General features: G+C 36.0%; 1 pseudogene; it reads right to left on the bottom strand.

Annotated features, from left to right (window-relative positions):
• Positions 1 to 876: 876 nt before the first annotated feature.
• On the bottom strand, positions 877 to 9,597 carry LOC105884796 (disks large-associated protein 5 pseudogene; annotated as a pseudogene).
• Between the last annotated feature and the right edge of the window lie 15,839 nt (positions 9,598 to 25,436).

Genomic DNA, 25,436 nt, shown 5'->3' on the forward strand with positions numbered 1-25,436 from the left:
TTTTTTTCATTGTTAATTCCTAGAAAGTGGCGCCACCATTAACTGTGAAATGCACTCAGCATTTTGCATTGTTTGACAACTTAGGTTTGTACTGGTATATCAAGTTGGTGTTTTATTCATTGGAATGGAGGCTTTCTGATTGTAAACATTGAAACTTTTCTGGAATAGTATATATAGACATAGCTAATGAGGCTACAAGTGGCAGCCTCATTCCAAATAAAGCAATATTTGCTGAATATATTGAAAGATCACCATATTTTCATTTATATTCTTATAATTAGATGTTAACAATCATTACCCATTTATTTTTCTGATGGCAAAATATACTAACATCTCATTAAATATTGTGCTAGGAGGATTATTACTTTATTATCTTATCATATTAGAAATGTATAATAAATAAAACAATTATATTTTGACACACATTGGATCAGTATATATGTAGAAAAATACATTTTAATGAGACAAAATTTGTCTTTATTTCTAACTTCCTTCAGCCTTATAAACTAGGCATTAATTGTATTGTGGTTGCTCTTCACTGGTGTTTTTATAAAGAACTCAAGAAAGAATAACAAAACAAAGTTCTTTCAGTAGGTCAGATATACTCATAATTAGGAGATTTCTGCATCTAATTTCTCAATGCGTACTGCATAATTTTCCAGAGTCAAATCATGTAAGCAGCAAAGTGGTTTTGTGTTTCTTTTCTGGCAAAAAAAAAAAAATAGTGTAATATAAAACACTTAAAAAAAAGGACTTTAATAGCACTTTCCTTATCTTCTGAATCTGAGTCTTAAGAAAAGTTATATAAGCACCAACCTTTAGTGGAAGGAATAGAAGAAGAATATTTTTTTTTTCTGTCAAAGTTTACTATATTTCAATTACACTAAAGAACATTTATAAGCTCTAAGTAAGTGTACTTAGCAGCTTTAAAGGCTTATACATTTTAAAAAAGAGACCAAAGCACACACGATACATTTTTTATTCTTCATGGTTAATGTACAAAATATCCCCACTTCCCTTGAGAAAGAGTATCATAATCTAAAAGATACTTTGATGAACACTGAATATTAAAAACATTATATACTATATAAGTGAATTGAATTGAAGTGAACACGAACACATATTCTCCAAATTTTCAATAGTCTAAGAATATATCACAGCATCAATAATATGAAGAAAGATGTTTGGATTTATTTTTAAATTCAAAATTCTTCTGGTTGTTTTCCACAGGGAGGGCTTAGAGGTGAAAAGGTAATCAGGTTACAACCAAAGGAAATGTGTCTGGAATGTTCTTGATATCTGCCCTCCAGCTGGGTGAATGGATTACTGCAGTTTAGGCCTGGTGAATCAAGAAGGTGGCAATCAGTAGTAAGACTTTCATTATTAAATAGTACTGACTGAGAAATCTTAGTTTCTTCTTCTTGTGAGACATTATTTTGTGACAATATATTTTTTTCAGGGCTACTCATTAAAACATCATTTGATGTAATTGAAGAATTTAGTTCCATTCCCTCCACAACATCTGAAATTTCTTCTTTTTTGTTAGTATTAATATCATCTGATACTCCACCAGCAAGAAGAGGCAAACTCAGTCTTTCACTGGATAAATAAACCATCTCAAAGTTTATCTTATTTTCATCATGGTTCACTTCAATTAAATCTTGTAATCCAGGATACTGAGCATCTTCTACTATGCTGTTCCTCCTTTCAGGAATATTTGAAAACAAAGCCTTCTTATCATCACATTCATTTTTGATATTTTGAGGATCAGGATACTCTGATGATGTAATTTGTCTTATGAGGCCCATGGCATCATTGTTTTGAGACACAGCTTTGCTGATAGACTTAGGTGTTTTAAGTCTTTGAGAAGGACGTTGAGAAGAGATAGAAAGTCCTGAGAATGATTTAATGGGACTTTCAACTCTGAAAAATCCAGCATCAAATACTATTTTATCAACTTCCTTTGGTATTACAGAGGCTGCTGCCTCAGCATGTTCTTCCTGTTTAATTTTCTCTCTCATTGCATTTTTTATGGCAGCTAGGCGATTTCTAGCAGCAATTCTTCCACTATCATCCTGTTTTGGTTTACTTGCTATACCTGAGACAATTTTTTTCCGGAAGACTTTTTTGCTTGTATAATTATTGTTTTGCCACCCAGATTCCTCAAGTTTGGTCAGATTGTCGAATTTCTGGTTTACATTTTCTATCTGAAAACTAATCATATCCCAAAATCCATCCAGATCTGTACAGGTAGTTTCCTTTTCACCTCGTTTATATTCACAATCATTCACTAGTCCTTCAAATTGTTTGAAACTTCCCTTCATAAGGAGTCTTGTTTGACCAACTGCTGTGCGAATAAGATCTTTAGCATCATCTGGAATGTCCAATTCAAGCTTCTTGTCCCACTCAAGGCAATGTGAAGTTAATTTTGCAGTTTCTGACTGGAGGATATTTCTGAAATATGGCACATCATGTTGTGGCTGAGATATCTGTCCTTCATTTATTTCAAGTGATGAGACCTCTTTTATTGGAATGACATTTGAATTTTTAGTTGTAGCTTCACTATGATTTAAGACATGTTCTTCATTCCAAACTGTCAGAGAACTCAAAGGACTTTGTAATTTATTTGAATCTTGCTGTACTATCTTGGTAGCGTAAATTTTACATTTTAGTGCCAAAATTTCTTTTGTTGCTTCTTGAGTCTTATCATCTTCTGTTTTCAAGGGGGTCCAGTTGTAACTGGGTGTCAAGAAAGCATTGGCACTTCTGGGAGTCATGGGTGTTACTTGATAGGTCTTCAGACCATCCAGTGGCTGAAACATAAAATCTTTAGGTGCAAAGGAATTCTTCCCTTTCATTTTTGCAGTATTGGCCTTAGGTAAGTTTTCCATTTTTGATGAGACTCCATCTGAATCTATTCCATTTATCATACTAGTTTGTGAATCCAAAGTATTTTCTTCACTATCAATTTTGCAAGAAATACCCTTCTCAGGTTTTGTCTCTATTGTCTTGGCAGATCTTCCTTTATTTGGTGCCTTTCTTTCTGGTTCATTATCATTAGTAGTTCTTGAGACTGGCTTTCTTGCTGTAGTAGATGAGACTGTTCCAGCAATCTGCTTTGCTGCTTGAGTAGCTGAACAAGTCACTCTATTGGGATTTTATGTAACTAGGTGGGAGATAAGACATATCTATAACACTGAATCTAGGAGGTTTTGTGAATAGTATTGGCAGAAATATTATACCTAAATTGACTAATGCAACTATTTCTCCATGTTTACTAAATTATGTCTTATCATTCTAATATTTCAGTACCATAAATTTTGTCAAATTAGGTATAAGTTATTACTTGAAGGAGGACTTGCAGAAGAATGAAGCTAGATCCTTATCTCTTGACACATATAAAAATCAAATCAAATTTAAAGACTTAAATCTAAGACCCGAAACTATGAAAGTATTAAAAGAAAACACTGGAGAAATGCTTTAGGACATTACTCTGGCCAAGGACTTCTTGAGTAATACCCCCAAAGCACAGGCAAACAAAGCAAATTTGGACAAATGGGATTACATCAAGCTAACTTCTGCACAACAAAGGAAACAATCAACAAAGTGAAGAGACAGCTCACAGGAGAAAATATTTGCAAACTACCCGAAATTCACAACTAGAATATATAAGGAGATCTTAGGAAAAAGTCAAATGATCTGATTAAAAAATGGGCAAAGGATCTGAATAGACATTTCTCAAAATAAAACATACAAATGGTCAACAGGTACATGACAAAATTCTCAACAGCATTAATCGTAAGATTAATGCAAATAAAAACTGCACTGAGATACCATCTCATGCCAGTTAAAATGGCTTTTATCAAAAAGACAGGCAATAACACATACTGGCAAGGATGGGGACAGAGAGGAACTATCATCCACTATGGGTGGGAATGTAAATTAGTGCAACAACTATGGAGAACAGAAAGGAGGTTCCTCAAAAAACTAAAAATAGAATTGCCATATGACCCAGCAATCCCACTGCTGGGTATGTAGCCAAAGGAGGGGAGTTTAGTATATCAAAAAGATATCTGCACTCCATGTTTATTGCAGCACTATTCACAACAGCCAAGATATGGAATCAACCTAAGTGTCCATCAGTGGATGAATGGATAAAGAAATGGTGATGCATATACACAATGGAATATTATATAGCCACAAAAGAATGAATTTCTACCAAGTGGAACAACATGGATAGAACTGGAAAACATTATGTTGAGTGAAATAAGCCAAGCACAGAAAGACAAATTTTGCATGTTCTCACCATATGTGGGAGCTAAATATTAAAACAACTGATCTCATGGAAACAGAGAGTAGAATGATGGCTAACAGAGTCAGGGAAGGGTAGCGAGGAGGGGGAATAAAGTGGAAATGGTTAATGGGAGCAATAATATAGTTAGATAGAATTTACAGTGTTCAATAGCACAACAAAATGACTATGATCAATGAGTTATGGTATACTTTAAAATAAGTAAAAGAATGGAATTGGAATGTTCTTCACACAAAGCAATGTTAAGTTCCTGAGTATCTGTAGACCCCAATTATCTTATTCTATTAATTTACATTACATTCCTGTATCAAAACATCATGCATACCCCATAAAGATATATGACTACTATATACTCATAGTAATTAAAAATTTAAAAGTAAGATGAATAAATAAAAGCAAACCTTATTTTATTTTTTCCTTGTATATTATTCTATAGCTAAATTATGCAATTCCACAATTACATCCTTAATTTATATTAAGTCAATAAAATAATAAGAAAATATGTTATTTGATATCATTAATAGAAACTAATAAATCAAATAATAGAAGATGATGAAAATTGTATCTTGCAGTACCTACAGACATAGACAATTCAAGAGTAATAGGAATGACTTCCAAATATGCAATGCTTTTCCTATTTTTTTTTGTTAATTCCAAAGTTTACTGCCAAAAAAAATGAGCTTTTGCTGGAATTTGTAGTGTTTGCACTACAGTTTCTTCAAAAATATAATAGTACATGAAAATTTACTTTACAATTTATTGAAAGAAAGATAGATTATGGGAAAATTACCTAAATTAGAGATTGATGAAATTAAATATTAAAAAGTTCTTAGCCAAACATACCAAGTAGGAGATGCTGTGATACTGTGAAAGTCTGCTTATATGATTTGAAGGCTAAGATGGATATTTAACACTGCGTCTATAGTTTGTAATTGTTGGATAAATAATTGTTGTTGTTTCTATAGTAGTAATTCATTATTATTAGTAACAGTAGCAGCAATAATATCACTGTCATTGCTATTATTTGCCATAAATCTTCCTTGAGAACTCCCTGAAGAACTGAGCCTGTCTTTTGATATTGGATCCCATAAATCCAAATTAATTGAGATATTTAATTGATGATATTTGGAATACAGTTAAGTTGTGATTTAACTATATGAATAATCTCATATTTTGAGATGTCTTTCAGCCATAGGTCTATTATGGCTGCAAAAGTATGTTATCACAAAACAGATTAAACAATAAGTAGTTTAATGTATAACATATTATTAATTGCTCCTCGGAGGTATTATGTACCTGCTTGAAATAGTGGAATAAGTCCTTTTATATTGTATAATCACTTAATAGAGGACTTTAATAATGCCTCAATTTGTTCTATGTAGTGTTCACTATAGTTGTTTACCATTTTAAGAACCAAAGCTTTGCCTTTGAAGAACTTCACATTCCATGTAATATGCCAACAGCTATTTTTTACTGTCTTTTGTCTTGATCTGCAAATATACATTTAAACTGTCATTAATTTCCACAAAATCACTGGCAAAAATGGCATTATGTCTTAGAAATATAAAAATAACAAGTTTTAAAGAAGGTGACTGCAAGTTGTAGAGCACACAAAGCGTGCCATTTTCCTAAGTTCCCAAATATATGATAGGAATACATAAGAAGGAATACTCTTTTATGGACAGCTATATTTTCATAATAGTAGCATCAAGGAGATAACTTATAAAATTTAGAATAATTTTTATGAGAATAATTTTCTCTAGTGGATTACTTTTCATAGTAACCCAAATAAAGTATTTAAAACATAATCACATAATAAAATACTGATTTAGAAAAATTATTAGGTGGAAATACCTGATGTATTAATAGGCATATATCTGTAAATTTTCATTTTATCTAATTCAGATTCATAGGTTTGAGGATGAAATCCCATAAATCTATAATCATGATAGATTTCTAATAAAACAAGGTGAGTCAGAAAAGATTTTTCTTCAGAAGTCTCTGACTACATACAGGAGCTATGAAAAACTTCATCCACTCAGTATTGGAGAAATGAAGACAGCTCACTTGGAACAAATATATATAAAGAAAGAAAGAAAGGGACCAGATGCAAGCAAAAATTTTCAGCCAAATGAAAACTCCATTATTGACATTTTATGCCTTCTAAGTTAATAAGGAAAAAAAAATATACAGAAGCCCATCCTATAACCTATAGTATTATCTCCTCCATTGAGCTAGAAACTCAATGTAACCTTACAAAATAAAGGGAATTGGGATGCTAAGCATATAGACATTTTTGAACTGTGAGATACACACACACACACACACACACACACACACACACACACACACACGCAATCTTATGCAAACTTTACTTGATTTTGCTGGTAGATATGGTAAAAAATAATAACCCTTTGTCAATTAGGGCTGATTTTTATAATAATGGTGCAAAAGAAACTGAACTAAGACTCAGTTTCTTTATGCTTTACCTGGGCCTGCAGAACCTAAAAAAGTTCCAAGAGTTATGTGAACACTAAATTGTACGTCAAAATATCTGCATAATGAATTTTCCTGGAGATGAGTAGTCATAAAATTTTCAAATATATCTATAATCTCAAAATAAAGTACCATTTTCCAAGACATATAATCTTATTACATTGGATCACATCTGCAGTGTGGCTCAGTATACTAATGAACAAAGTGGAGGAAGGTGGTAACAAGTTGAAGAAGTAAGTTGATGTCTTGGCCCTAAGGAAATATAGAGTTCAACCTGAACTTCCTGCACTTCCTAAATATTTGTTGTCCTTTCTTCATAGCACTTATAGCCTCCAATATATTACATACTTATATTTGTTTATTGTCTCCACTAATAAAATTTCTAAGACAAGTTTTGTTTTTGCTTCAATTGCACTATCTCCAGTATCTAGAAAAGTGCCTGATATATGGTAGATATGCAATAAATCATTGTTGCATAAGTGGAAACTCTAGTGAGGAAAGTTTCCTGGAGAACATGACATAGTAATCAACTCATGATCACAAACAGCTTGTATTAATAACAACATCAGGCTATACAATTTCTTTAAAATAAAAGTACATTAAAATATATAGCCACAGGATAGTGCCCAAAATAACTGAAGGACCGTAAGCTACAGAGAAAATATTATGGAAGGGAAATGCTGACGGGGATATAGCTCAAAGTATTTCCATGGTAGTTTTTCTTCAATATGGCAATCAGCAATCCCTCATTCTCCCATCCAGATTTGGAGTTTATACCTGAGGAAGAATGGACCTTGCTTCTGGAATGTAACCTGATTGACCAATAGAATGCATGAGAGTGATGTCCTGGGACTTCTGAGGCTGGGTTATAAGAGACCTCGCATCTGTCACCTAGGCCTATTGGAGCAGTTGCTCTAGGGAAAACAAATCAATGTGTAAGACATCCAACTGCCCTGAGGTTGCCATGTGGTGAAACACACAAGCCACCTGGACAGACTGGGGACATTAAGATACCATGTGGAAATAAAAGCTAAGGAGAATTGGGACAAGCTATTCCACCAAGATGGTACAGAATTCCTGACTCACATATCATAAGCAAAATAAAATGGCTGTATGGAGCCTCAAAGTCTTGAGGTAGTATGCTCCACAGGAATGGATAAATGGAACAATTCCTAATGCCATGCAGAGGAGAAGGAGCATTTATTTTAGATTTAATAATGCAGCATGTGCCAACTATACTGCAATTTTTGACACAGATTTAACTGAGATTATTCTGGTTTGAAGGGTAAACTACAAAGAAACATATGACCGAAAGTTTAACCGTTGGGTCAGAGAACACATTAGAGACTCAGATATTGCTTTGACATATGTTTTTATCTTGTAGCCTTGTTTTCCTGCATCATTTAGGTATAATAATCTTAAAAGAGGCCTATCACCCCATACTGACTCTGCTAATATTTTATTTATGATATGAAGGTCTTTCTTTGCTTTTTAGCTGGGCTCTATAGGGATGCTTCAATGAATTTTTAATCTTCATTTTTGCCTCTTTTAAAACAGAGCTACAAGTGAATCTCACAGAGGGTTATGCTGAGCAACCAGGTATTTCTCAGGTTGCCACATGAGTCATTTTTTTTTTTTTTCAATGAAAAAGCAGGTGGCTGCCCTAGAGGGAAAAATAAAAGGAATCTCAGTAATCATGTCCTACTTGAGTTGCCTACACATTGCTGACTCAACTGCAGGCTCTATCCAGAAAAAAAACACGGAATGAGATAAAATACAAAGTAAAAACAAACAAACCCAAAGAAAAAATGTAATAAAACCACCACTGAAACAATCACCATTTTTTTCTTTTAAAAAACAATTTTTTTAGCACACATGCTAGATGAAATCCATAAAACAAATTACTAACAGAAATCTTTACACTTTATAGGGCATTGGATCTTATATTTCATCAGCAAAACCTGCTAGGAAAATTGCAATCACATAACCCTCAAATGCCTTCTTGTCTTCTGAATGGAATATTTAAACCCAAAGGGATGCAAGAAGTTCTAAATTGGGTCTCAGGCCAAGATCTGCCTTAGAAATTTCCAGGCTAAATACTTAACACATGATTTGCTGCCAGTATTACTGCATAGAAGGAAATGTAACTACTGAAAAAAAGTTAACTGAGAGAAGATATTGAGTGCAGACACATCATTCTCTTCTTTAATCCAATAGTGGATGAGAAAACTTTCTCATAGAATGTGGGGCCTTCTTAGCAATCAGCAGGGCCTATGAACATGTGAGTAGTCTTCTTAGATGAATTATTTTTATGTTTAAATATTGAAATATTTGAAACAATGAACATTGAAACAATGAAATATTTTTAATGTTTCTGCGTTATATATACCATTTCCTGACAAAGCGGTTTTGCAAACCTGATCATGAATTCCCATGCTTTAAACTATCCCATCGTTTTTCCATCATTTCTAAAACAAAACCAAACATCTTCACTGCAGAGATAAGAGCTTGCATGATCACCCTGTACCTTTCTTTTCTCAGCCATCTTCTACAACTGTTCCTAGAAACAGCTGAACTGGTCACCCCAACATTAGCTAGTTATCAGTCTCTTTTTATCTCAGGAACTTTGTGAGGCCATTCATTCCACTTGAGCACGCTTCCAGTGTCCTATCATTGCTGCCTTTTGTCAGTACTCAACAAATACAACTTTGCCTGCGTAAATTATTTTCATCTTCAATTTTCAGGGTATCAAGTAAAGTCAGACACTCAAGGAAAACTTCACCAACCATCTCAGAATAGGTTTACCACCTTTACTCCCCAACACACATTAAATGCTAAATATTTACAACTTGTGTGATAATATGTATAATGTCTATTTTATCGTGTTGGATGTAGACCCCAATGAAGGCAGAGATCATGCCTGTCATCTTAAACATTATCTCCTAAAGCCTAAAACACAGTAGAGACTAAGAATTTAACAAGTATTAGTTAAATAATGAATAAAATTAAATATACTTTAGCCTAATGAGGCTGAACATGGACTTCCAATCCCTAGAACTGTATGATAATAAATTTGTGCTGTTTCAAGTAAAAAAAAATTAAATATAAAAATTTAAATATGTATCTTTAACAATAAAAGATAAAAAGAGTTACTAAAATTTTTGTTCAATTCCGTAACCATTTTTATTTTAAGTATAATTACAAGAAGAATACTGTTATAGCCTCAAAATACATATTTATTCTTAATTAATTATGAAAGTTACATATACTTTCAGTAAAACTCTAAAGAAGTGTCAGTCCAATAGCATGACAGGAGTGTTCTATGTTTGCATTCTAGTTACAAGCTCCATACACTGTTGAGCATTTGAGATGTGGGTAGTGAGATTGAGAAACTGATTTTTTAATTTTATTTCATTGTAATTAGTTTAAATTTGAATAGCCACAGGTAGGTAGCAGAAAACACTGGACAGCTGAAAAATGCAGAAGTGCAAATGCACTTGGAGTAAATGCAATGCCCCTTAATATTGAATCTTTGAATATTGAATATTGAATCTTTAGAGAATAAAGAACATACGTCAAAATCTATAGAGACAATAGCAAGGAAGAAAAGGGTAGTGTTCTCTCATATTTTGTCAAAAAAAAAAGCTCTAAGGGTTTTGATGGAAATGGCTGTGAGAAAGCATCAATGGAGCTAGTTCCTTGTCACCTGTGACATCTTGAGGAAGCAGGGTGAATAAATAATTTATTTTAAAATGTTAATTGTAAAAAATACTATATCTTGGCAGAAAGATACCATGGTTTCTGTGAATAATTATTCATAATTTCATTTAAATACATATTGGACTATTAAAATATTTCAATTTAAATTATTATCTGTTTACCAGTTTTCTTATATTATGGACCAGACTCTTACCATATACTACCAGGTGCCTTTATTTTGGGGACAAATGTCTGAAAATAGCCCTCCATTTACTTCTGTGTATACATTTGAACTCTGTCAACATGCCATTGATAAGGGAAAATTGTAGCTCTGCACCAGGTTTATTAAAATTCAGAACAGCACATGTCTGCTTATGTAAAAATATAGAAGTAATATCCTTCTACAGAACCCAAATGCTATGCTCAATTAAATGGCAAACACAATTCCAGCACATCTGCTGGGTGCATACTCTGGTCACAGACTAATAGTCAATTGTGCAATGACACGAAAGTATAACATATCATGTTAAGACAATTTTATATTTTGGAAAGTCTTGGCAGTTTCAAATTTTGAGACTTTGTGCCTGAATTTTTATCATAGGAAGTAAGCAGTTCTTCAGTATTGCTAGTGACTTAACTTAAAATCAAATGTCTTATTATTATTATTTCAAGCTGATTTATCAGTTCAATTGAAGAGTACAAACATGAGCCCATTAAAATGCAACTTCTTAGTCTTGTGAAATAGAATTTTCTCATGGTCTACAAACCAAAATAGACCAATCAATTTTATTACATTTTTCATTATCTTTAAGCCTGAATCTATATTTTTACATATATGTAAAGCCTCTCATTTCTCTTGACAAACCCCTTACTGTATAAATGTGCTGCTTTAAAGATTTATTTCAACAAAATTTTGAATATCATTTTCATATTTAGGGATTCCTATTTGTAGTTCATATGAATTTTTCTTTTCTCTCCAACCCAGGATATAAATGACACCTTTTTTTGTTTGTTTGTTTATTTAAAATCACATTTAATCTCCAAACCCCTAGTGTGGGAAGAAATTTTATCTCAATCATTGTTTGGTCTCTGTCCTTGGTAGAATAAGACAAAATCCTGAAGCTATTGTCACCACTGATAATGCTCTTGATCCATGTAGTTTCTAATGGAAGGCAGGTTCATTTCCAAGAGAGAGAGGAGGGGGTGGTAGGTTCTTTTCTGTCGAAAAGAATCAGTTATCACAGGAAGTAAAAATAAGAACTCACTCCCAGGAGAATGGCACCAAGCCACTCATGAGGGATCTGCCACCATGATCTGAACACCCCCCACCAGATGCCATCTCCAACATTGGAGATCAAATTTCAAGATAGACTTGAGGCCGAACAAAATGTAACCAAATCATAGCAGATATTACATACTGGAAACAATGTAGAAAAATTGAACCAGCATTCAGTGCTGGTGAGAATATAAAATGATACAGATGATTTGGAAATGATTTGGGAGGTTTCTTTGAAAGTTTAAGCATAAACTTAATTATATTCTTAAGTATGTAGTCATAAGAATTGAAAAGATATGATTACACAAAGTCTTTTACACAAATGCTCATAAAAGCTTTATTTCAAATAGCTAAAAACTGAAATTAATCCAAAAATCTATTTAAGTGGTTAATGCATAAATGTGGTAACTCTATACAATGAAATTCGGTTCTGCAATAAAAAGAATAAATTATTGATAAATACCACAAAATGAATGAAACTCCAAAATGTTCCCTAAAGTGAAAGAAACCAGACATAAATTGTATAATTATATTTGCATAACATTTCCAGAAAAGATAAATCTATAGATATAGAAAGTAGATTAGTGGTTACTTGAGGCTGGGGAAGGAATTCAGGTTGACTATGAATGAACACAAGAGGACTTTAGAGTTATCACTCAGTGGTCTACAACTGTCTGAGGAGATGGGTGCACTTGTAAATTTCCTAAAACACATTGAATTGTGCATTCAAATTGAGGATATTTTATGGAATATATGTTATACTCAATAAATCTGATTTTAAAAAAATACTAGCAGACTCACTTCTCAACGATTCTTTAGCAAATCAATAGTTGAGTCTTCTGATGAGATTGGTGATATTAATATCAGTTAGAATTTTATGAGTTTTACTTTGTGTTTCCTGTTATATTTATGTAAATTTGGCTCATGCTATTTAAAAAAAGATTAAATTATGTTTAATGTCCATCCATTTTAGCCTATGTTTATAAACCTATGAATACTTATATATAGTTAAGTATTCTAGTTTTGAAAAATATAAACATTTTTGCTTTTGAAAAAGAAGTAAATCATATCAAATATTTTCTACAAAGAATTTTCACCATGTAGTTTATCATATATTACTTTAATAATTTTGGGTATGTCTTGTCTATGCCTATTTTGTTAAGAGTTCTTATCATAAAAGGGTGCTGAGTTATGTCGAATGCCTTTTCTGTGTCTACTGAGAGAATCATATAGTTTTTGTTTCTGCTTTTATTATTATGGTGAATTACATTTATAGATTTGCATGAGTCGTACCATTCTTACATCTCTGGGATAAAGCCCACATGGTCATGATGAATTACTTTTTTGATGTGCAGCTGAATTCAGTTTGCTAAGATTTTATTGAGAATTTTTGCATCTATATTCATAAGGAATATTGGTCTGCAGTTTTCTTTTGTTGTTGTTGTCATTGTTGTGTCCTTTCTTGGGTTAATATCAAGTTGATATTACCTTTGTAAAATGAGCTGGGGAGGATTCCTTAAGTTGAAAACATTCCTGCTTAGAACTGCAACCAGACAAGGTCGCTCACTATCACCACTTCTATTCAACATAGTGCTGGAAGTCTGAGCCAGAGCAATCAGACAAGAGGAGGAAAACAAGGGTATCCAAAGGGGAAAAGAAGAAGACAAACTATTGCTCTTTGCTGACAATGTGATATTATATCTAGAAAATCCCAAAGATATAACCAACAGACTCCTTGAATTGATAGAAGAATTCAGCAAAGTCTCAGTCTACAAAATCAATGCACACAAAACATTAGCTTTCACATATACCAATAAAAGTCAAGCTGAGAATCAAATCTTTCACAATAGCATAAAAGATAATAAAATACTTAGGAATATATTTAACTTAGGAGATGAAAGGCCTCTTCAGAGAGAACTATGAAACACTGAGGAAGGCAATAGCAGAGGATATAAATAGATGGAAAAACATACTATGGTCATGGATTGGCAGAATCAACATTGTGAAAATGTGTATACTACTCAAAGCGATCTACAGATTCAATACAATCCCCATTAAAATTTCAACATCATTTTTCTCAGATCTAGAAAAAATAATTCTATGTGTTGTATGAAACCACAGAAGCCCCTGTATAGCCAAAGCAACCTTAAGTAAAAAGAACAAATTGGGAGTCTTCAATTTACCAGATTTCAAGCTATACTATAAGGCTATAGTAACCAAAACAACATATGACTGACACAAGAACAGAGACATAGACCAATAGAACAGAACTGAGAACACAGATATAAAACCATCCTCATATAGGCATCTGATATTTGACAAAGCAGGAAAAAACATACGCTGGGGAAAATAATCCCTATTCAATAAATGGTGCTGGGAAAATTGGACAGCCACATGTAGAAGGCTGAAGCAGGATCCACACCTTTCACCTCTCACAAAAATCAACTCACGGTGGATAACAGTCTTAAACCTAAGGTATTAAACCATAAGAATTCTAGAAGAAAATGTTTTAAAAAACTCTTATAGACATTAGCATAGGCAAAGAATTTATGAAGAAGACCCCAAAGGCAATCACAGCAACAAAAAAAATAAATAAATAGGACCTGATCAAATTTAAAAGCTTCTGCATATCCCAGGAAACTATCATCAGAGCAAATAGACAACCTACAGAATGGGAAAAATATTTGCATGGTACATATCGATAAAGGACTGATAACTAGAATCTATGTAGAACTCAGGAGAATCAGTAAGAAAAAAATCAAACAATCTCATTAAAAAGTGGACAAAGGACATGAACAGAAATTTTCCAAAAGAAGATAGACTAATGGCCAGCAAACATGAAAAAATGCTCGACATCACTAATGATCAGGAAAATGCAAATGAAAACCTCAATGAGATATCACTTAACTCCAGTGAGAATGGTTTTTTATCAAAAAGTCCCAAAACAACAAATATTTGTGTGGATATGGAGAAATAGGAACACTCATACACAGCTGGTGGGACTGCAAATTAGTAACACCTCTGTAAGTAATATGGAGATACCTCAAAGAACTAAAAGTAGAACTACCATTTGATCGGGTAATCCCACTACTGGGTATTTACCCAAAGGAAAAAATAAAAGACATTTTAAAGAAAGAAATCTGCACTCAAATGTTCATAGCAGCACAATTCACAATTGCAAAGATGTGGAAACAACTCAAGTGCCCATCTATACATGAGTGGGTTAATAAAATGTGGTATGTATACGCCATAGGGTACTACTCAACCATATTATGCTGAATGGAGCTGGAGCCCATTTCTAGAAATATTAGAAGAATGGACAAACAAGCAGCACATGTACTCACTGCCAGATTGGTACTAATTGTTCAGAACTTTTGCCCACATACAGAAGTAACAATGATCTGGTGTCAGTCAGCGAGAAAGGTAGAGAAGGGGTTGGGTAAATACACGCCTAAGGGGTTTGGTGCATGCTGTTTCGGGGTTGGGCATGCTTGTAGCTCTGACTGGAGTGGTGCAAAGGCAATATAGGAACTGAAGTTTTTGCACCCCCATAATATTTTGAAATTAAAAAAGATAATTTTCTATGTTTGTGATTCAACTGACACTTAAAATCAAGGTTTTTTTCTTGTATTTAGTGAATTAATTTAGCCAACAAAAATAAATACCTAATACAAAAGTGTCTCTTTACATAGTAAAAAATGAGAACTGATACAACTAGTATTTTCTGGCAATTATTCAAGTTGAAGGTGATGGACTATCTAACATCAGAAGCAAACTATTAGCCTTCCTTTTAAGGTTTTTTTGGTAACAATAAGGTCATCTCGCTTGTGTTTACGACTGATGCTATCTTGCTTATACTGTAGCTTCTTTTCTCAAATCTCCCTTATGGACATATAGGTCCTTGATGATGATGTTCTTCCTACTTAAGCTCCTTGACCCAGAGCTATGTTATTATTTTACATAATTCCCAAAAGTTAATATAATTTCAAAAATATTATGCTGATTTATTTTTCATCAGTAGCTATACTGAAATTTTTTAAAAAAATATTCAATGTCCATTTCTGTTACTCTACTAGATAACAAAGTAGGCTTTCCTTGAGATGATCAGTATTAGATACTCAACACTAGGATTCAAAGATAACAGGCCATATAAATAACTCAGAGCATTTTGTTATTAATACCATACCCATCCTTTATTAGTCAATTTTTATTGATGAACAAATGACCTCATAACCTCAGAGACTTACAACTAAAAAATGATGTTTATTTCTCTTGTTTATGGATTTGAGGGTCAGGTGGAGTGACTTTTCTTTAAGTTTCGGTTTCATCCAGGTTTGCTTCATGTGTCTTCACGATTATCAGATTAGTGGTTGCTGTGAACATGCTTGTTACTGATGATTATAGGAAAGGAAGAGGTAAATCCAAACCAGGAAAACATTTTTTTTTTTTTAATTTTTTTTTTTTTATTTTGGCATATTATGGGGGTACAGATTTTAAGGTTTCAATAAATGCCCATTCCCCCCCTCCCCCCAAAAGTCTGAGTCTCCATCATGACCATCCCCCAGATGGTGCACATCTCACTCACTATGTATGTATATACCTGCCCCCCTCCCCCCTCCCACCTGCCCAATACCCTATTACTGTAGCACCTATGTGTCTACTTAGGTGCTACTCAGTTAATACCAGTTTGCTGGAGAATATATCTGGTGCTTGTTTTTCCATTCTTGGGATACTTCACTTAGTAGTATGGGTTCCAGCTCTAACCAGGAAAATATAAGGTGTGCTATATCACCATTGTTTCTTAGAGCTGAATAGTACTCCATGGTGTACATATACCACATTTTATTAATCCATTCTTTGATTGATGGGCACTTGGGCTGTTTCCACAGCCTTGCAATTATGAATTGTGCTGCTATAAACATTCGAGTGCAGGTGTCTTTTTTGTAGAGTGTCACTGGATCATTTGGGTAGATGCCCAGCAATGGGATTGCTGGATCAAATGGTAGATTCACTTGGATCGCTTTAAGGTATCTCCATATTGCTTTCCACAGAGGTTGAACTAGTTTGCAGTCCCACCAGCAGTGTAGGAGTGTTCCTCTCTCTCCGCAACCACGCCAGCATTTATTGTTTGGAGATTTTTTGATAAAGGCCATTCTCACTGGGGTTAAGTGATATCTCATTGTGGTTTTGATTTGCATTTCCCTGATGATTAGAGATGTTGAGCATTTCTTCATATGTTTGTTGGCCATTCTTCTGTCTTCTTTAGAAAAATTTCTGTTCAAGTCCTTTGCCCACTTTTTAATGGGGTTATTTGATTTTTTCTTCCTAATTTTCGTGAGTTCTAAGTATATTCTAGTTATCAGTCCCTTATCGGATGCATAGGATGCAAAAATTTTCTCCCATTCTGTAGGCTGTCTGTTTACTTTCATGACTATTTCTTTGGCTGTGCAGAAGCTTTGTAGTTTGATCATGTCCCATTTATTTATTTTTGTTGCTGCTGTGATTGCCTTTGGGGACTTCTTCATAAACTCTTTGCCCAGGCCGATGTCTAGGAGAGTGTTTCCAACTTTTTCCTCTAGAGTTCTAATAGTTTCATATCTTAGGTTTAAGTCTGTTATCCAGCGTGAGTTGGTTTTTGTGAGAGGTGAAAGGTGTGGGTCCTGTTTTAGCCTTCTACAGGTGGCTATCCAGTTTTCCCAGCACCATTTATTGAAGAGGGATTCTTTTCCCCAGCGTATGTTTTTGTCTGCTTTGTCAAAGATGAGATGGCTATATGAGGATGGTTTTATATCAGGATTCTCACATCTGTTCCACTGGTCAATATTCCTGTTTTTGTGCCAATACCATATTGTTTTAATTACTACAGCTTTGTAATATAGTTTGATATCTGGCATATTAATGCCTCCCATTTTGTTTTTGTTGCCTAGAATTGCTCTTGATATTCGGGGTCTTCTTTGGTTCCATACGAAGCGTAAAATTATTTTTTCTATATCTGTGAAGAATGCTGATGGGATTTTAATAGGTATTGCATTGAATCTGTAGATCAGTTTGGGTAGTATAGACATTTTGATGATATTGAGTCTGCCGATCCACGAGCATGGTATGGATTTCCATCTGTTTACATCCTCTGCTATTTCCTTCCTCAGTGTTTCATAGTTCTCCCTGTAGAGGTCTTTTACCTCTTTGGTTAAATATATTCCTAGGTACTTTAATTTCTTTGTTGCTATTGTGAAGGGAATTGAGTCTTTGATTTGGTTCTCAATTAGATTGTTGTTGGCGTATATGAATGCCTCTGATTTCTGTGTATTAATTTTGTATCCTGAGACTTTACTAAATTCATTGATCAGTTCCAGGAGTTTCTTGGTTGAATCCTTGGGGTTTTCTAGATACAATATCATATCATCAGCAAACAGTGAAAGTTTGATCTCTTCTGCCCCTATTTGGATACCTTTGATTCCATTTTCTAGTCTGATTGCTGTAGCCAAGACTTCCAGCACTATGTTGAACAGAAGTGGAGATAGTGGGCAGCCTTGTCTGGTTCCAGTTCTAAGTGGGAATGATTTCAATCTTTCCCCATTCAGTATGATGTTGGCTATGGGTCTGTCATATATGGCTTGTATCATTTTTAGGTATGTCCCTTCTATGCCTATTTTCTTAAGTGTTCGTATCATGAAAGGGTGTTGAATTTTGTCAAAAGCTTTTTCTGCATCTATTGAAAGAATCATGTGGTCTTTGTTTTTGCTTCTGTTGATGTGGTGAATTGCATTTATAGATTTACGTATGTTGAACCATCCCTGCATCCCTGGGATGAAGCCCACTTGGTCGTGGTGGATTATTTTTTTGATAAGTGTCTGTATTCGGTTAGCTAAGATTTTGTTGAAAATTTTTGCATCTATATTCATTAGGGATATTGGTCTGTAGTTTTCTTTTTTTGTTGCATCCTTTCCTGGTTTTGGTATCAGAGTAATATTCGCTTCATAAAAGGTGTCGGGGAGATTTCCGTTCTTCTCGATGTTGTGGAATAGTTTCTGCAAGATAGGTACTAGTTCTTCTTTGTAAGTATGGTAAAATTCAGGTGTGAAGCCATCTGGACCGGGACTTTTCTTTTTAGGGAGATTTTTAATTGCTGTTTCTATTTCAGCTGTTGAGATTGGTCTGTTCAGGGAATCTATTTCTTCCTGGTTGAGCCTAGGGAGGCTGTGTGTTTCTAGAAATTTGTCCATTTCCTCCACATTTTCCAGTTTGTGTGCATAAAGATTTTTGTAGTATTCATAAATTGTATCTTGTATCTCTTTGGGATCAGTTGTGATATCTCCTTTTTTATTCCTGATGGAGCTTATTAGAGATTTCTCTTTTCTGCTTTTCGTTAGCTTAGCCAATGGCGTGTCAATCTTGTTTATTTTTTCAAAGAACCAACTTTTTGTTTTATTAATCTCCTGAATAGCTTTCCTGTTTTCAATTTCGTTTAGTTCTGATTTGATCTTGTTGATTTCACTTCTTCTGCTGGGTTTGGGGTTGGTCTGTTCTTCTTTTTCCAGCTCTTTGAGTCGTTTCATTAGATTGTCTATTTGTGATCTTCTTGCCTTTTGGTTATAGGCATTTATGGAGATAAACTTTCCTCTCAGAACTGCTTTAGCTGTGTCCCAGAGGAGTTGATAACTTGTCTCTCCATTGTCGTTTTCTTCATAGAAGTTTTTTATTTCCGTCTTGATTTCTTCATTTACGAAGTAATCATTTAGTAGGAGGTTGTTTAATTTCCACGTTTTTGTGTAGAAATGTGAGTTTCTGTTAGGGTTGATTTCTAGTTTTATTCCACTGTGATCTGAGAAGGTACATGGTATGATTTCTATTTTTTTAAATTTCTTGAGATTTTCTTTGTGTCCTAGGATATGGTCAATCTTAGAGAATGTCCCGTGAGCTGATGAGAAGAACGTATATTCAGTGGATTTTGGGTAGAATGTTCTGTAGATGTCTGTCAGACCCAATTGTTCTAGAGTTTTGTTTAAGTCCATTATTTCTTTATTAATTTTCTGTTTGGAGGATCTGTCTCGTGCTGTCAGTGGGGTGTTGAAATCCCCGGCGATTATGGAGTTGCTATTAATCCATTTGCTTAGCTCCAGTAAGGTTTGCTTTATGAATCTGGGTGCACCTAAGTTGGGTGCATATATATTTAAAATTGTTATCTCTTCTTGTTGGACTGTGCCCTTCACCATTATATAATGACCCTCTTTGTCTTTTACTACTTTTGTTGGCTTAAAAACTAAATCGTCTGAAATTAGAACTGCCACACCAGCCTTCTTTTGGCTTCTGTTTGCTTGGAATATTGATCTCCACCCTTTTATTTTTAGTCTATGTGCATCCTTGCAGGTTAAATGTGTTTCCTGAAGACAGCATATACTTGGCCTGTATTTTCTTATCCATTCAGCCAGCCTATGTCTCTTGAGTGGAGAGTTTAAGCCATTCACATTTATTGAGAGAACTGATAGGTAAGGTAGATTACTGATCATTCTGTTGGGTTGGATGTTGTTGCTATGATTTGTGTCTTGAGCCATTGTAATATCTGGCCTTTAATATCTTTGGGTTTTGGTTGTTTTTATATCCGTGGATTATTATTATGATGTTCCGTGCATAACGCTGTTTTAAGTACTTCTTGTAGGGCTGGTCTTGTTTTGGTGAATTCTCTGAGCCTTTGCTTGTCTGCGAATGTTTTTATTTCTCCTTCATATATGAAGCTTAGTTTTGCAGGGAATAATATTCTAGGCTGGGCATTGTTTTGTTTCAAAAGAGTGAGAATGGGGCCCCAGTCTCTCCTTGCTTGTAAAGTCTCATTAGAGAAGTCTGATGTTATTCGAATTGGCTTTCCCTTGTATGTCACTTGCTTCTTTTGTCTTACAGCTCTTAGAAGGGCCTCTTTAGTTGATACTTTGGTCAGTCTGATGACTGCATGACGTGACGTCTTCCTGTTTGCATTGAATCTCCCAGGGGTCCTCTGGGCTTCTTGAACTTGTATATCGAGATTTTGAGCAAGGCCTGGGAAATTTTCCTCTATTATATCTTCAAAAAGCTTGTCCAGCCCTTGAGTGTTGTCTTCCTCCCCTTCGGCTAAACCTATGACCCTCACGTTAGGTTTTTTCACATAATCCCACAGCTCTTGTAGACTTTGGTCTTTTCTCTTGTTTCTCTGCTGTATTTCTGTGACTGATTTATTTAATTGGAAGGTGTTATCTTCAAGCTCTGAGATTCTTTCTTCTGCTTGATCTACCCTGTTCTTGAGACTTTCCACAGTATTTTGTAGTTCTCTGAGTTGATTCTTCATCTCCAAGACTTCGGTTAAAGTTTTCTTCACTGTGTCAATCTCTTTGTTGAACCTTTGTTCCATTTCTTGGAGGTTTTTTGTGTTTTCTTGGTGTTGGTTATTGAGTTGTTGTTGCAGCTGGGTGAGTGTTCTTATGATCCACATACGAAATTCCTTTTCTGTCATATTGGTTGCCTGATTTTGGTCGGTGTCCGTTTCTAGGGGGCTGGTGCTCCTCCTTGGGGGTGTGTTTTCCGTTTGGTTCTTCATATTTCCTGACTTCTTTCGCTGATTTCTTCCCATGTCGATCAGTTGTTGTTTCTTTCCTTAGGTTATTGTTTGGGTATTCACACACCTTGTTTAGTTTCTGAGGCGTTAGGTGGTGCCTGTGGGTGAAATTGGACCACTCCCTGTATATTGAGTCAGTGGGTGCCGTGGAAAGGCTGTGCAAGATGCTGTCCCTGTCAGTAGGTGGCGTTTGCTTGGAGGAACAGGCTATGGTGTTGATTTTGAGTCCTGTTATCAGCTCTCGTTCTGGGCGGAGCTGGGTTGGGTAAGCCTGCCCTCAGGCCGTTAGCAGGGGTCAAAGTTCTGTTCTCTGCTGTCAGGGCGGGGCTGGAATGGTCCCGCTCAGCCAGAAAGTCTGGGTGTGGGGGTGGGGCTGTCTGAGACCCACAGTCTGCAGCAGGCCTTGCTTCTTTCCACCCTCCCCAACTCCGCAGCTACTCCTGAGCCTCTGCCAGCAGGCCAGACCACAAGCCACCAGGTCTCCCCGGACTGTGATGCCGGCGGGGAGGTTCCCTGCACAGGAACGCCACCTGGGTTGGGCGCACAGCCTCCTCCTGGGACGCCTTTCCGCCCGATCCGCCCCTGGAGGCACACAGACCTCAGTAGGCTGTTCACGTATAATCCTTCTGTGCCCCGGGCAATGCTAGCCCTCGGTGCAGGGGATCTGGTCTGCAGGTCCAACCTCTGGGTCCCAGAGTTCAAACTGTATTCCCACCAGGGAGAGGGTTTCCGGTCCTAATTCACCCACAGGGAGCCCAAGCTGGGTCTATGTCTCTCAGCCTCTGAGTCGGCACCGTTTTCCTGGGAACACGGTGCCAGCAGCACCTGGGAGGGCGGGCGGGGTCCCAAACGGGAAGGTCCCGTTCCCTGGAGGTGCCTCCGGCTGGTGGCTGTATTGTCTCTCTGGGCAGCCGCGGGTAGGGTCGGCGGAGGGGGGGAGGAGGCAATATGGCGCCTGCCGCGCGGTTCTCCGTGCACACGGAGGTGCCCGGAGGAAGTTGGGAACCTGGTGCCACGTCTGCTACAGGCTCACCGTTGGCAGACGGCGGCAGTCTCTGGGCTGATGTCCGCAGGTCTCTCCACCCGCTGGGGAGCCCACCAGCAGTCCCGAATGCAGGGGAGGGGAAACAGCAAATCCACCTACCCTTGCCGCTGGTCTCCGGGCTGCTCCGGTGGTCTCAGCCTCCAGTTCTCCTCCGCAGCCTCCTCCCGTGGAGTCTCCCGGGGTCTCAGGTACCCCTCCTTCCGGCCCTTGTCCGCTGTATGCTCGTCTTCTTGCTTCTTTCCTCTAGTTTCTGCTAGAATCGGTCTTTTCTGCAGAGACCCTCTGTCTGGCGGTGTTATTCGTCCGCCATCTTGCTCCGCCCCCTCCCAGGAAAACATTTTTAAAGCCTCCCATGTAAACTGGGAAAACCCAACTCAGTGGAGTGGGAATATATGTTCCTCCCAGAAAAGGAAACATTGCAAATGTATAGATTGAAATGTATAAACACATGACATGGAATAATAATTGGAATAGCAATTCAATCTGTCACACATTCATTGATATAGAATCTGTTAACTCAGGACCACATGTGCGTATGTTGACATTCTCCCTCCTACTCTTCCTTAGGAAAAGTTTCTAACAACCAAAATACTCTCCTGTCCGCCCTATTCCATCAGTTAGCTTTCACTGTTTTGTGTTTTATACATAGTCCCAGAAATCACAGTATCATGTAACAATAAATATGTTTTTTTTTTCTTGCTCACATATTTGTAGTTGTCCGGGAAACCTCTGTTTCAGGCTATGAGACTATGGAAGAGCTATGTTGGTTCTCTCTGTATACTTCAGTCTTGGACCCAAAGGCGTAGAAGTGTCTTCGGTGTATTTTTTTTTTAATAACAAAGGCAGTCCCACAAGAAGGCAACCAAACTGTATAAGAAATACAAGTTTCTATCCGTGTTGCACCTCCTAATATCTCATTGCTCAAAGAAAGTCTCATAGTGAAACCTACAGTCAAAGGGAGAAGATATATACTCCATGCCCCATGAAGCCATAGTCAGCCATTTTAGTCACAATTAGACATTTTCTACCCAATATACTTTGAGGCTATCTCATTCACCTTTGGCTAAATATATTACAGATTTATTTAAAAATGCTGAAAGTTCTAGGTTTTCTGTATTCCCTCTAAATTCCGCCTTAAATTGGCCAATTCCTTTCTGTGCTCAACTTTGTTTTGTTCTACCTCATCATGGAAATTTAATATTGCTTTCAAATCTTTGCATCAAAACTTTCTTGCTCAATGAAGTAAGTTCATTAGATACATTGTCTGGTGTGAAAGTCAGTGTAGAATTACCAAAGGTGCTATCACTACAGAATTTAGGTTATAATTTTTGTTGCCTTTGATATAAGTTTTCTTGCCAAATGCCAATGCACATATTTTAAGTATTCTGTTATGACTCCATCCCTATTTACATACTAAAATTAGTATCAGTTAAAGTTTGTCCAGGAAGACACAAGCCACTTAGATAATCTCAATTAAGACAAATATTAAAATAGAATTAAGTTAATAGAGCAGAGAGGTCACAGAGGCTGCAGTGCAGGTGGAGAAGGATTTCACACTGAAACAGTGATGAAGAGAGGTGATTCTCACAAGCTTGCAAGGGAGTTACTGTGAATCTTTTGTCTACTTACCAGTCTAGCTACAAATCCCTTCAGAGAATCATGGTTTCTGCTTTTCATCTGCCTTGAAAATCTTGCAAAAGCTGTTTTGAGCAAAGAACTAGAAAAATAAAGAGGATTCTGGGAAACATTAATCAGCCTTAAAATATAGTGGAGCTAAGCTAACAACAGAAAATCCAGCATGATCATGTTTTCACAAATGGACATATGTGAATTCACAAAGGTGTAAGTATTGGGTTCCTCAATCTAAGCTCTCCATACGCTCTGAACTGGAAACAAAAATAGACTACAGAAGAAATTATAGGATATATATGCACAATTTTTTTTTATTTCAGCATATTATGGGGGTACAAATTTTAAGGTTTCAAAAAGTGCCCTTTCCCTCCCTCCCCCCACAAGTCTGAGTTTCCAGCATGACCATCCCCCAGATGGTGCACATCTCACTCATTATGTATGTATATACCTGCCCCCCTCCCCTCTCTCTCCTGCCCAATACCCAATTACTGTAGTACCTATGTGTCTATTTAGGTGCTGCTCAGTTAATACCAGTTTGCTGGTGAGTATATGTGGTGTTTGTTTTTGTATTCTTGGGATACTTCACTTAGTAATATGGGTTCCAGGTCTAACCAGGAAAATATAAGATGTGCTATATCACCATTGTTTCTTAGAGATGAATAGTACTCCATGGTATACATATACCACATTTTATTAATCCATTCTTGAATTGATGGGCACTTGGAATGTTTCTACACCTTGTGATTATGAATTGTGCTGCTATAAACATTCGGGTGCAGGCGTCTTTTTTGTAGAATGTCATTGGATCTTTTGGGTAGATGCCCAGCAATGAGATTGCTGGATCAAATGGTAGATTCACTTGTATTGCTTTAAGGTATCTCCATATTGCTTTCCACAGAGTTTGAACTAGTTTGCAGTCCCACCAGAAGTGTAGGAGTGTTCTTCTCTCTCTGCAACCACACCAACATTTATTGTTGGGGGATTTTTTGATAAAGGCCATTCTCACTGGAGTTAAGTGATATCTCATTGTGGTTTTGATTTGCATTTCCCTGATGATTAGAGAAGTTGAGCATTTCTTCATATGTTTGTTGGCCATTCTTCTGTCTTCTTTAGAAAAGTTTCTGTTCAAGTCCTTTGCCCACTTTTTAATAGGGTTATTTGATTTTTTCTTCCTGATTTTCGTGAGTTCTAAGTATATTTTAGTTATCAGTCCCTTATCAGATGGATAAGATGCAAAAATTTTCTCCCATTCTGTAGGTTGTCTGTTTACTTTCATGACTATTTCTTTGGCTGTGCAGAAGTTTTTCAGTTTGATCATGTCCCATTTGTTTATTTTTGTTGCTGCTGTGATTGCCTTTGGGGACTTCTTCATAAACTCTTTGCCTAGGCCAAT

Source organism: Microcebus murinus, chromosome 9 (assembly GCF_040939455.1).
Source record: "Microcebus murinus isolate Inina chromosome 9, M.murinus_Inina_mat1.0, whole genome shotgun sequence".
Lineage (NCBI taxonomy): Eukaryota > Metazoa > Chordata > Mammalia > Primates > Cheirogaleidae > Microcebus > Microcebus murinus.